This window comes from Plecotus auritus (assembly GCF_963455305.1).
Source record: "Plecotus auritus genome assembly, chromosome: 9".
Taxonomy (NCBI): domain Eukaryota; kingdom Metazoa; phylum Chordata; class Mammalia; order Chiroptera; family Vespertilionidae; genus Plecotus; species Plecotus auritus.
The window spans coordinates 56,827,176-56,839,630 of record NC_137783.1 but is presented as its reverse complement, the minus strand read 5'-3'; the positions used below and the strand labels follow the sequence as shown (position 1 = coordinate 56,839,630).

The 12,455-nt window shown below is 43.3% G+C and overlaps 1 pseudogene across 1 annotated transcript; it reads left to right on the top strand.

Moving 5' to 3' along the window:
- Positions 1-10,744: 10,744 nt before the first annotated feature.
- LOC308257499 (beclin-2-like) lies at positions 10,745-12,184 on the top strand (annotated as a pseudogene). Its single transcript has one exon. The product of its transcript is annotated as a beclin-2-like (transcript).
- Positions 12,185-12,455: the final 271 nt, after the last annotated feature.

Here is a 12,455-nt window from a genome sequence, read left to right as displayed (position 1 = left end):
AAGATTTATTTGAGATGCAACAAGGACTATTTTCTAACTATGATGATGGAGAAGAAGTTGTGCAGTCCTTTTAAAAATTTAAATAGCACAGCTCATTCACAGGCCCATTGGATAGCTTACACATACATATTAGGTATGTGATTATTATTTCTTGATCTCCATCACACATGAAATGGATTTTTTGGAAAGGACTTTCTTTTAGAGCAGTTTTAGGTTCATAGCAAAATTGAAAGGAAGGTACTGTATAGAAATTCCCCACAGACTCCCTGTCTCCACACATGTATAATCTTCCCATCATCTACACTGAGTGGCCAGATTATTATGCGTTCAGAGATCATAATAATCTGGCCACTCAGTGTATATCCCCCACCAAAGTGGTACATTGGTTACAATTGATGAGCCTGCATTTACACATCATAATCACCCAAAGTCCATAGTTTACATTAGGGGTCACTCTTGAGGTTGTACATTCTATGAGTTTAGACAAATGTATATTGACATATAGCCATCGTTATTGGATCATGCAGAATACTTCACTATCTTAAGCATCTTTTGTGCTCTATTTATCCCTCCCTCCACCACCACCCCTGGCAGCCACTGCTTTATACTGTCTCCATATTTTTGCCCTTTATGGTTGGGGTGCGTACAGGAGGCAACTAATCAGTGTTTCTCTCTCTCTCTCTCTCTCTCTCTCTCTCTACCTCTATCTTCCTCCCTCTCTAAAAAATCAGTAACTGCTCACTTCGGCAGCACATATACTAAAATTGGAACGATACAGATACAGAGAAGATAGCAGGGGCCCTGCGCAAGGATGACACGCAAATTCGTGAAGCATTCCATATTTTTTAAAAAATCAATAAAAATATATTTTTAAAAAAGATATAGCCATCTTAGCTTTGCACCACATATATTGGTATTTTAAAATGCTAGAGCACTCTGATACATGTTTTCAAACACTTAAGATCATTCTATTTTAAACAAGACAGCTCAAATGCTCTACACAGCCTTCTTGGGAAGAGGCAGTCGTCCCTGTCCTTTGTGATGGACTTTGGTCTATTGATAATAGTAGCCACATTTGAAAAATTAAAAAAACAGGTAACATTAATTGCAATATTTGTATTTGAGTCAACATATCCCAAGTATCATTTTATATGTAATCAATACATAAAATTATCAATGAACTTTTTTCCCCCTATATTAAATCTTTCATGCCTGGTGTGTATTTTCCACTCATGGTGCATATCAATACAGATGCTAAATTTTTATTGGGAATACTTAATGTATACTTAGATTTCATAACATTTACAATTGAAAAATAGATCACATATCCACATACTTAAGTATGTTCCAAACATACTTAAAAGTGTTCCAATAACTGAATTGAATATCAGTTTTTAAATTAAGGCAAGAATGTGGAGAAATTGGAACGTATGTGTGTTGCTGATAGGAATGTAAAATAGTGCAGCTGCTATGGAAAACAGTACAGCTATACCTCAAAAAAGTAAAAGAACTACCTTATGATCCAGCAATTTCATTTCTGGATATACACTCAAAAGAACTGAATGCAAGGTCTCAAAGAGATATTTGTACAAGTTCATGCCAACATTATTTACAATTAGAGGCCTGGTGCACGGATTCATGCACTGGTGGGGTCCCTCAGCCTGGCCTGCACCCTCTCACAATCTGGGACCCCTCAGGGGATGTCAGACCACCGGTTTGGGCCCAATCCCCGGCAGTCCGACATCCCCCAGGGATGTAGTAGTATGCGAAGTGGCAGGTGGCCGGGGAAGAGTCCAAGCCCAAGCCCAGGCCTGGTGCTGTGCCACTCCCGCTCATTCTGGCCCAGCTGCGCCTGCTGTCGCTACTGCTGGGTAGTGCTGCTGTGGAGGCAGGAGGGGCTCGTGTTGCTGCAGCTGCGCTTGCCAGCCGTGAGCCAGGCCTCTGGAGCCCATTGGTCAGCTGAGCAGCGCTCCTGCTGTGGGAGCGCACTGACCACCAGGGGGCAGCTCCTGCATTGAGCGTCTTCCCCCTGGTGGTCAATGCATGTCATAGTGACTGTCAATTGGTCGTTCGGTCCTTCAGTCACTTAGGCTTTTATATATATAGACTAGAGGCCCAGTGCACAAAATTCGGCATGGGGGGGTGTCCCCTGAGCCCAGCCTGCACCCCTTCACAATCTGGGACCACTGGCTCCTAACTGCTCACCTGCCTGCCGGTCTGATCGCCCCCAACTGCCCCTCCCCGCCAGACTGGTTGCCCTAACTGCCCTCCCCCCCCCCCCCCGCTGGCCTGGTTGCCCCCAACTGCCCGCCCACACCAGCCTGGTCATTCCTCACTGCCCCTCCTGCCGGCCTAGTCACCCCACACAGCCAGCTGTTCAGTCGTTTGGTTGTCCCTCACTAACCCCCCTGCCGGCCTGGTCGCCCCACGCAGACTGCTGTTCGGTCGTTACTGTGAGGATGTCCTGACCAATTTGCATATTACCCTTTTATTAGTATAGATAGTCAAAAGGTGGAAGCAACCCAAGTGTTCATTGACAGATGAATGGATAAACAAAATGTGACAAAGCCCTGGCTGGTATGGCTTAGTTGGTTGAGCATCCTCCTGTTCACCAAAAGGTTCCTAGTTTGATTTCTGGTCAGGGCATGTGCCCAGATGGCGGACTCAATCCCCAGTAAGGAGCATGCAGGAGACAGCTGATTGATGTTTCACTCTCACATGGATGTTTTGCTCTCTCTCCCTCTCCGTTCCTTTCTCTCTAAAAATCTATTTTTTTAAAAATAGTCTAAAAGATGGTAAATTTTATGTTGTATATTTTACCACAATTAAAATAAAAAGTGAGGCTCTGGCCAATGTGGCTCCATTGATGTTTCTGTCTGAGCCAAAAACTGGCCAGTTTAATGTATTCTTTACAATATATTTTTATTGTCCTAACCAGTTTGGCTCAGTGGATAGAGCATCAGCCTGTGGACCAAAAGGTCCCAAGTTCGATTCCAGTCAAGGGCATGTACCTTGGTTGCGGGCACATCCCCGGTAGGGGGTATGTAGGAGGCAGCTGATTGATGTTTCTAACTCTCTATCCCTCTCCCTTCCTCTCTGTAAAAAATCAATAAAATATATTAAAAAAATAAATTAAAATATATTTTTATTGATTTCAGAGAGGAAGGGAGAGGGAGAGAGAGACAGAATCACCAATGATGAGAGAGAATCAATGACCAGCTGCCTTCTGCGTGCCCCACACTGGGGATCCAGCCCACAACCCGGGCATGTGCCCTGACCGGGAATGGAACGAACCATGACCTCCTAGTTTATAAGTCGATGCTCTATCACTGAGCCAAACTGGCCAGGCTGATTAGCACAATTTTAAGACATAAAGAGGATATTTATGTTGCATTAAAGTGCTCACAAAACTATGATCACAAGCAATTGAAGAGGTGGAAAAACTGTTGTTGATTTGGATAAATGTAAAGCAATTAGCCAATGACACCATTTCAGAGGCAGTGATATGTGAAAAAGCCAAGATGCTACACCTCTGGAATGAGTGCTGAAAGTGATTCATTTAAGGCTAGCAGGGGGTGGTTTGATACATTTAAGAAAGGAAGTGTTTGTTTATAGAACATTAGACATGTACTTTATATAAGAAAGGTTAATGAATTAATTCAATTTTCATTATTTTTAATGGAGAAAAAAATGATTCAGTTTTCAAACAAATTGCTTCTCAAACAGACTTCTGGAACAAATTAAGTTCAAGAACCAAGGTTCCATTGTACAAACAAGTGGAAGCATATACCATGTTGATAAGTTGGAAGAATTAACTTCATTAACATCATTAAAATTAACATAATTTACTATCCATAACAACCTATAGATTCAATGAAACCCCTATTTAAATACCAAAGGTGCCCTGGCTGGTTTGGCTCAGTGAATAGAGCATCAGGCTGTGGACTGAAGGGTCCTGGATTCAATTCCAGTTAAGGGCACATACCTCAGTTGTAGGCTCGATCCTCGCCCCTGGTCAGGGCTCCTGTGGGAGGCAACCAATTGATATATCTCTCTCACATTGATGTTTCTTTCTCTCTCTCTCCCCCCCTCCCTTCCACTCTCTCTAAAAATCAATGGAAAAATATCCTCAAGTAGGATTAACAACAACAACAAAATACCAATGGCATAATTCACAGATCTAGAGCAAACACTCCAATTTATATGGAACCAAAAAAAGACCCCAAATAGCTCTAGCAATGCTGAGAAAGAAGAACAAAGTTGGAGGGATCACACCACCAGATATCAAGTTATACTACAAAGCCATTGTAATCTAAACAGCCTGGTACTGCCACAAGAACAGGCATATAGACCAATGAAATAGCACAGAGACCCCAGAAATCAACCCATGCCAATATGGTCAATTAATATTTATCAAAGGAGGTACGAGCATACAATTGAGAAAAGACAATCTCTTCAATAAATGCTGCTGGGAAAATTGAACTAGACCATCAACTTACACTCTACACAATAATAAACTCAAAATGCATAAGACTTAAATGTAAGCTGTGAAACCATAAAAAATCCTAGAAGAGTCAGCCAGGCATAGTTCAGTGGCCGAGCATCAACCTATGAACCAGGAGGACATGATTTGATTCCCAATGAGGGCCTATGCCCCAGTTGTGGGCTTGATTCCCAAAATGGAGCATGCACGAGGCAGCCAATCAATGATTCTCTCTCAATCATTGATGTTTCTATCTCTCTCCCCCTCTCCCTTCCTCTCTGAAAGCAATAAAAAAATATTTTTAATGAAATCCTAGAAAAAATATATAGGCAGTAAAATCTCAGACATCTTGTAGCAGAATTTTCACTGATACATTTCCTAGGGCAAGGAAAACAAAGGAAAAATAAACAAATGGGACTACATCAAACTAAAAAGCTTCTGCATTGCAAAATAAATTACTAACAAAATGAAAAGGGAGCTGAAACCGGTTTGGCTCAGTGGTAGAGCGTCAGCCTGCGAACTGAAAGGTCCCAGGTTCAATTACGGTCAAGGGCATGTACCTTGGTTGCGGGCATGTCCCCAGTAGGGGGTGTGCAGGAGGCAGCTGATCGATGTTTCTCTCTCATCGATGTTTCTAACTCTCTATCCCTCTCCCTTCCTCTCTGTAAAAAATCAATAAAATATATTTTAAAAAAAAATGAAAAGGGAGCCCACCCCTGTGGCTCAGAGGTTGAGTGTCGACCTATGAACCAGGAATTCATGGTTTGCTTCCCTGTCAGGGAACATGCTCGGGTTGTCGGCTCCATCCCCAGTAGGAGTTGAGCAGGAGGCAGCTGATCAATGATTCTCTCTCATCATTGATACTTCAATCTCTTTCTCGATTTCTCTTCTTCTCTGAAATCAATTTAAAAATATATTTAAAAAATTAAATGGGAGCTCACTGTATGGGGGTTAATTTCCAAAATATATAAAGACCTCAAACAACTCAATACCAGGAAGACAAACAATTCAATTTAAAAAATGGGCAAAGGACCTGAATAGACACTTCTCCAAAGAGGACATACAGATGGTCAATAGGCATATGAAAAAATGCTCAATGTCTCTAATCATCAGAGAAATGTAAGTTTAAACTACATCTTGGTTGGCGTGGTTCAGTGGTTCAGCATCAGCCGATAAACCAGGAGGTCATGGTTGGATTCCTGGTCAGGGCACAGGCCTGGGTTGCAGGCTCGATCTCATGTAGGAGGCAGCGGGTCAATGATGCTCTCTCATCATTGATGTTTCTCTCTCATCCCTTCCCTTCCTGAAATTAATAAAAATAGATCTTTTTTTAAAAAGCACACACCTAGCCCTAGCTGGTTTGACTCAGTGGATAGAGCATCAGCCTGCAGACTGAAGAGTCCCAGGTTTAATTCCAGTCAAGGGCACATGCCCAGGTTGTGGGCTCGATCCCCAGTGGGGTGCATGCAGGAGGCAGCCGATAAATGATTCTCTCCCATCATTGATGTTTCTATCTCTCCCTCTCCCTTCCTCTCTAAAATCAATAAAAATATATATATTTTAAAAAAGCACACACCTACCCACACAAAATATATTACAGTGATACTCTTAAAAGAAATTTATGTAAATGGACCACAGTTTACTTCTCAGATCACAAAACTTTAATACTCCCCACTGACTCTATGTTATCTTCAAAATTTTTCTCAAATTTTGAAATATTTTATTACTTGAAAATTATATAATAGTTTTGTGCAGAGTTGAAAAGCACCTCAGGTTTATTTGTAATTTTCTTGTTCAAAAACCATGAAAGAAAATAGTCAACTCAAAATGTCAATACGTATCTGCCCTGGCTGATGTAGTTCAGTAGGTTGGAGTGTCATCCTATACACCAAAAGGTGGCAGGTTCAATTCCCAGTCAGGGCACATACCCAGGTTGTGGGTTCCATCCCTGGTCAGGCACATATGGGAGACAATCAATCAATGTTTCTCTCTCACATCAAGGTTATCTCTCCCTCCCTTTGTCTCTAAAAAAAAAATCAAAGTCAATATCTCTTACATTTGTACAATATCTGTAACTTTCTGTATGTCCTAATATTCCGTAACTTTTTAAAAATATTTTTTATTGATTTTAGGGAGAGGAAGGAGATAGAAACATCAATGATGAGAGAAAATAATTGATCAGCTGCCTCCTGCACACCCCCTACTGGGGATGTGCCTGCAACCAAGGTACATGCCCTTGACCGGAATCGAACCTGGGACCCTTCAGTTCGCAGGCCAACGCTCTATCCACTGAGCCAAACCGGTTAGGGCAAAAATGAATTTCTTTATTGATTTCAGAGAGGAAGGGAGAAAGAGAAATAGAAACATCAATGATGAGAGAGGATCATTGATTGGCTGCCTCCTGCACGCCCCCTACTGGGGATGGAGCCTGCAACCCAGGCATGTGCCCTTGGCCGGAATGAACCTGGGACCCTTCAGTCCACAGGCTAATGCTCTGTCCAATGGAAGTTACTAAAACAGAGAGGCACAGCCCAAGCTGGTTTGGCTGAGTGGATACAGCTGGGCCTGTGGACTGAACGGTCCCAGGTTTGATTCTGATCAAGGGCACATGCCTGGATTGCAGGTTTGATCCCCAGTAGGGGGCATGCAGGACGCAGCCCATCAATGATTCTCTATCATCACTGGTGTTTCTCTAACTCTCCCTCCCTCTCTGAAATCAATAAAAATATTTTTAAATAAATAAATAAAACCCATGGAACAGCGACAAACAATAAACAGAGGCCAGAAGACAATGCAGGATTGACATCACTAATCTTTCAGCCTTGATGTTCTTCTCTCTCTCTCCCTGTCCCTTCCTCTCTTAAATCAATGAAAACATTAAAACAAACAAACAAAAAACAGAGAGGCACAGAGAAGCTGCAAGCTGCATTTCACCCAACACCTTTTTTTCCATCCAGTTTTATAATTGACATATAACAGCACATCTTAATCCAAATGATTTTCTGACTTTTCTGAGGCCCCAGTAAGTGAAGGGAGCTACATACTTTTGAGCGGAAAAACTTATGATCAGGCTAAAGCTGACAATTCACAATGGAGGGAGCTAGCCCCTTAGCTCACTATCATCCAAGTCAGGACTAGTTGCAGGCCTGGCCTGCCGAGGAAGCAGTCAAAGTAAGAGCAGATACTCAATACTGCCCTGTCTCCGCCTGCAGTCTTTTGCTAGGCAAAGAGACCAATCCAAGCAAGTAACCATCAAGTTCAGGGGGTGCCACAACCCCTTTCACTATTCAACACAAAATGCTGTTTGAAAGAATTGTAAGTCCCTGAAAGAATTGCAAACCAGGTGGTGACTTACTTCTTGAAAAAGCATTGGTGTTGCTTCAAAGGTGCATTTTTCTATATTGATTAAGAAAAATTAACTAGCTGGCCAGCACGGCTCAGTGGTTGATTGTCGACCTATGAACCAGGAGGTCATGGTTTGATTCCTGGTCAGGGCACATATCTTGGTTGCATGCTCAATCCACAGTAGGGGGCGTGCAGGAGGCAGCCGATCAATGATTCTCTCTCATCATTGATGTTTCTATCCATCTCTCCCTCTCTTTCCTCTCTGAAATCAATAAAGTATTAAAAAAGAAAAAAAGAAAAATTAACTTGATGAGGTAATGACTGAACTTGCCTGAATCCCACCTAGGTTATCTTATCCCTCATCTCTACCTAGTAGAGCACCTGACCTCAAGAAGATACATTACATTTGGACCGGACCTATATATACTATAGCTGGGCACTTCAATTTGCTTTCTCACTTCATCCTTTCCTTCTCTCAGATGGGAAAGGGTTTGTGAATTAGCCTAAATTTCTGTCTCTCCCTGGGTTTAAGAGTGTAACAGTGCTGGGCTGGCATGGTTCAGTGGTTGAGTATCAACCTATGAACCAGGAGGTCACAGTTCGATGTCCGGTCAGGGCACAAGCCTGGATTGTGGGCTCAATCCCCAATATATGGCGTGCAGGAGGCAGCCAGTCAGTGATTCTCTCTCATCATTGATGTTCCTCTCCTCTCACACTGATGTTTCTTTTTTAAATATATTTTATTGATATTTTACAGAGAGGAAGGGAGAGGGATAGAGAGCTAGAAACATCGATGAGAGAGAAACATCGATCAGCTGCCTCCTGCACACCTCCCACTGGGGATGTGCCCGCAACCAAGGTACATGCCCTTGACCAGAATCGAACCCGGGACCCTTCAGTCCGCAGGCCGACGCTCTATCCACTGAGCCAAACCGGTTTCGGCTCACATTGATGTTTCTTTCTCTCTCTCTCTCCTCTACCTTCCTCTCTGAAATAAATATTTTTTTAAAGGGTTAACAATTAAGAGTCCAGATTCTGGAACCAGAATGACTCAGCTCCATGCTCAGACCTGTTACCTACAAGCTGAGTGATCTTAGGAAAGTTACCTTAATGATTCTGTACCCCAGTTTTCTTCCACTAACTGTGATGATAGTAATACCACTTACTGTTGGGTTGCTATGCTTAAATGTGATTAAGTATTCACAACAGTGCAAAGCACAGTGAAGGTGCAATACATGTTAGCTATCGTTATTGCTGTGCAACAGATACTGTGATTTTAACTAAGAGCCTTCACTGGGCTATGGTGATTCTGCCTACCCACTGACACTCTCTGGGTCAAAGTTTAATGTGTACAGTGTTCTTTTAAGGGTTAATTGGAAAATTTTAATAGACCCTGGACAATACTGCTGTATCACTTGTTATATATTAGTGGTTTCCAGAGAGGAGCTTATTTTAAAACAAAACATTTATTGAAAGATGTTAAATTTGTGCTAATCTACTGATATAAACAACAGGGAAAAAACAGGCAGGTCAATCTGTAAGATAATATATCTTGGGGTGACCTTTATTTGTTCCAAGTTTAATTGTTTCTGAACCATAGACCTCTGGGCAGGTACTCCCAAGAATCAGAAAATATCTCCTTAGATTTCAGAGCTTAGGGGAGATACTTTTGTGGACACAAAGGTTAAAAAAAAAGGGTGGAGGCCCCTATGGCCCCATAGCTGAAGTGGTCCAAGTAGACCAAGTGTGGGCAAGCATTCTCCAGTTGGTGAGATGGGCCAGACATTTGTGGAAAAGGCCAGAGGTCTGTGGCACTAGTGACTGTGCTGGCACTCACCTCTAAAAAACCCCATAGTGCAGCCCAAGTGTTCATCAATAAATGAGCAGATAAAAAAGCTGTGGTACATTTACATAATGGAGTACTACTCAGTCATAAAAAAGGAAATCTTATCTTTTGTGACAACATAGATAAACCTGGACAGCATTATGCTAAGTGAAATAAGCCTGTCAGAGAAAGACAAGTACCATCTGATTTCACTCATATGTGCAATCCAGTGAACAAAATAAACTAACAAAGTAGAAACAGATTCATAGATACAGAAAACAGGCTAACAGCTGTCAGAGGGAAGGGGGGTTGCAGGACTGGTGAAAAAGGTGAAGGGATTAAGAGGAAAAAAAGCTCACTGACTCAGACAACAGTACAGTAATTGCCAGAGGCAAAGGGGCGTGAAGGGTATAGGGGGAATAAATTATGATGGAAGGAGACTTGACTTGGTGAACACATTATATAGAGATGATGTATTATAGAATTGTACATCTGAAACCCATAAAGTTTTTTTTTTAAATATATTTTATTGATATTTTACAGAGAGGAAGGGAGAGGGACAGAGAGCCAGAAACATCGATGAGAGAGAAACATCGATCAGCTGCCTCCTGCACACCTCCCACTGGGGATGTGCCCGCAACCAAGGTACATGCCCTTGACCAGAATCGAACCCGGGACCCTTCAGTCCGCAGGCCGCCGACGCTCTATCCACTGAGCCAAACCGGTTTCGGCTTGAAACCCATAAAGTTTTATTAACCAACTAGAGGCCCGTTGCACGATATTTGTGCAAGAATAGGCCTTCCTTCCCCCGGCTTCGCTCCCGGCCACCCAGGAGCCTACAAGTCCTCGCTCCAGGCCAGAGCACCGCTCCTGTAGCTCCCTCCGCCGCCCCTCCTCCCCCTCATAGCAGGCGTCCCACTCCTCCCGGCTGCTTCGTACCTGCATATGCAAATTAACCCTCCATCTTTGTTGGGTTAATTTGCATACTCACTCCTGATTGGCTGTGGGTATAGTGGAGGTACAGTCAATTTACATGTTTGTCTATTATTAGGTAAGATGTCATTCCAATAAATTCCAGAAATAAAAGGCAGAAAAAGAAGAAAATAAAATCATAGTGACCACCTGGGATAGCTCCCTCGAACTCGGAGCATGTTCATAACCAGGCCAAGGCCCTAGTCTCACTCGCAGACTATAAGGATTACTAGAGGAAACTTAGGATCAATGGTCAAAGTCAAGACCTCCACCATGTCCTCCGTCTGCTTCATTTGCCAGTGCTACCACCAGCCCCTGAAGCTGATTTGGTCCATGGAGACCTCGGCCTTGGCTTCAGCCAAGAACTTGCAGCTTCAAAGTTCCCCTCAGCTTAGGGGCAGCCAGAAGAAACTCTGGAGGAAGGCTCCACCTCCAGGGTGGAGACAGATGTTGCAAAGCTACAGGATAGTGCCTATGGCTGGACCCTCCCTGTTGATGGCGAGATGTCCAGGTACGGTCCCAGCAACTTCACCTTGCTGGGGGACTCTCAGTAGCATCCAGAAAGCCATGAGGGGCATTTTTGACATCCTTTCTGGTGAAGATCTGGACCAACCCTGTGCGAGGACTGTACTGATAATCTTTTGGAGCAGCTGGACACCCAGCTCAGGATCTCAGAATCTGACAGTCAGAAAAATGCTGTTTGGAGACCAGGGATGGATTAAGTGAGGATGAGAGGGAGGCACTGCAGGAGCTGAAGGTTGTGGAGCTGGAGGAAGCGAGGCTTGTCCAGGAGTTGGAGGAGGTGGAGAAGAACAGAGAAAGGGCAGCTGTGGCTCTGGAGGCAGCCCAGGCTGAGACTGAGACACTGGAACAGCAGGAAAGGCAGTGCCATAGGGACTATAGTAAATTGCAATTAGGATTACAGGATGAGCTGTGGAACGTGGAGAACTGGCTGTGGTACTCCCAGAACCAGATAGCTTGGCTAAGATCTGCGATGATGGCCCCTTGGCCATTATCAATAACTTCAGATTGGGCTGTGTCCCCACTTTCCTGTTTGCTGGAGTGAGATCAATGCAGGCTGGGGGTGAACAGCCTTGCTGCTCGTGGCTCCGTCTAACACAATTGGTCTGCAGTTTCAGAGCAACTCATCCTCTGCAGAAACCACTCCTATCTGAAGTCATTTACAGAGGACCCCATTGAGCTGCCCTTGTTCTGCACCGAGGGGAAAAGTCCTCTCTTGGATAACAAGTTTGACCATGCGATGGTGGCCTTCCTGGACTACATGCAGCAGTTCAAGGAGGAAGCCGAGAAAGGTGAGCCGGCTCTCTGCACAGGATCCATGTGGAGAAGGGCCTGATAGAAGACCCCGGAGTCAGTGACGAATTCTACTCCATCAGAACCCAGCTGAACACAAAGGAGTGGTGGACAAAGGCACTCAAGTTCATGGTTACAAATTTTAAGTGGAGTCTAGCTTGGGTCTCTTTAAGGTACTGTCACAAATAACTTTATTTGAACATCATGCTAAGTAAAATACGCCAGTCAGAGAACAATAGAAACAGACTCAGAGAACAGGCAGACAGCTCTGATGAGGATATGGGGGATAAATGGTGATGGAAAATAACAAAATAAAGGGAAAAATTACTTTTTTAAAAAAAGGATTACTGCATCATTGATGAATAATAGAGAACTGTCACATTTTATGGGATCAAATAGCCCATTGGGCTCAGAGTCCCTCCTAATGAACTGCATAAGTATATCTTATTGGACCTGGTTTCACAGTCCCGAAATTTGGAAGCATTACTATTTTTGGTATAATTGTAATATTTGCTT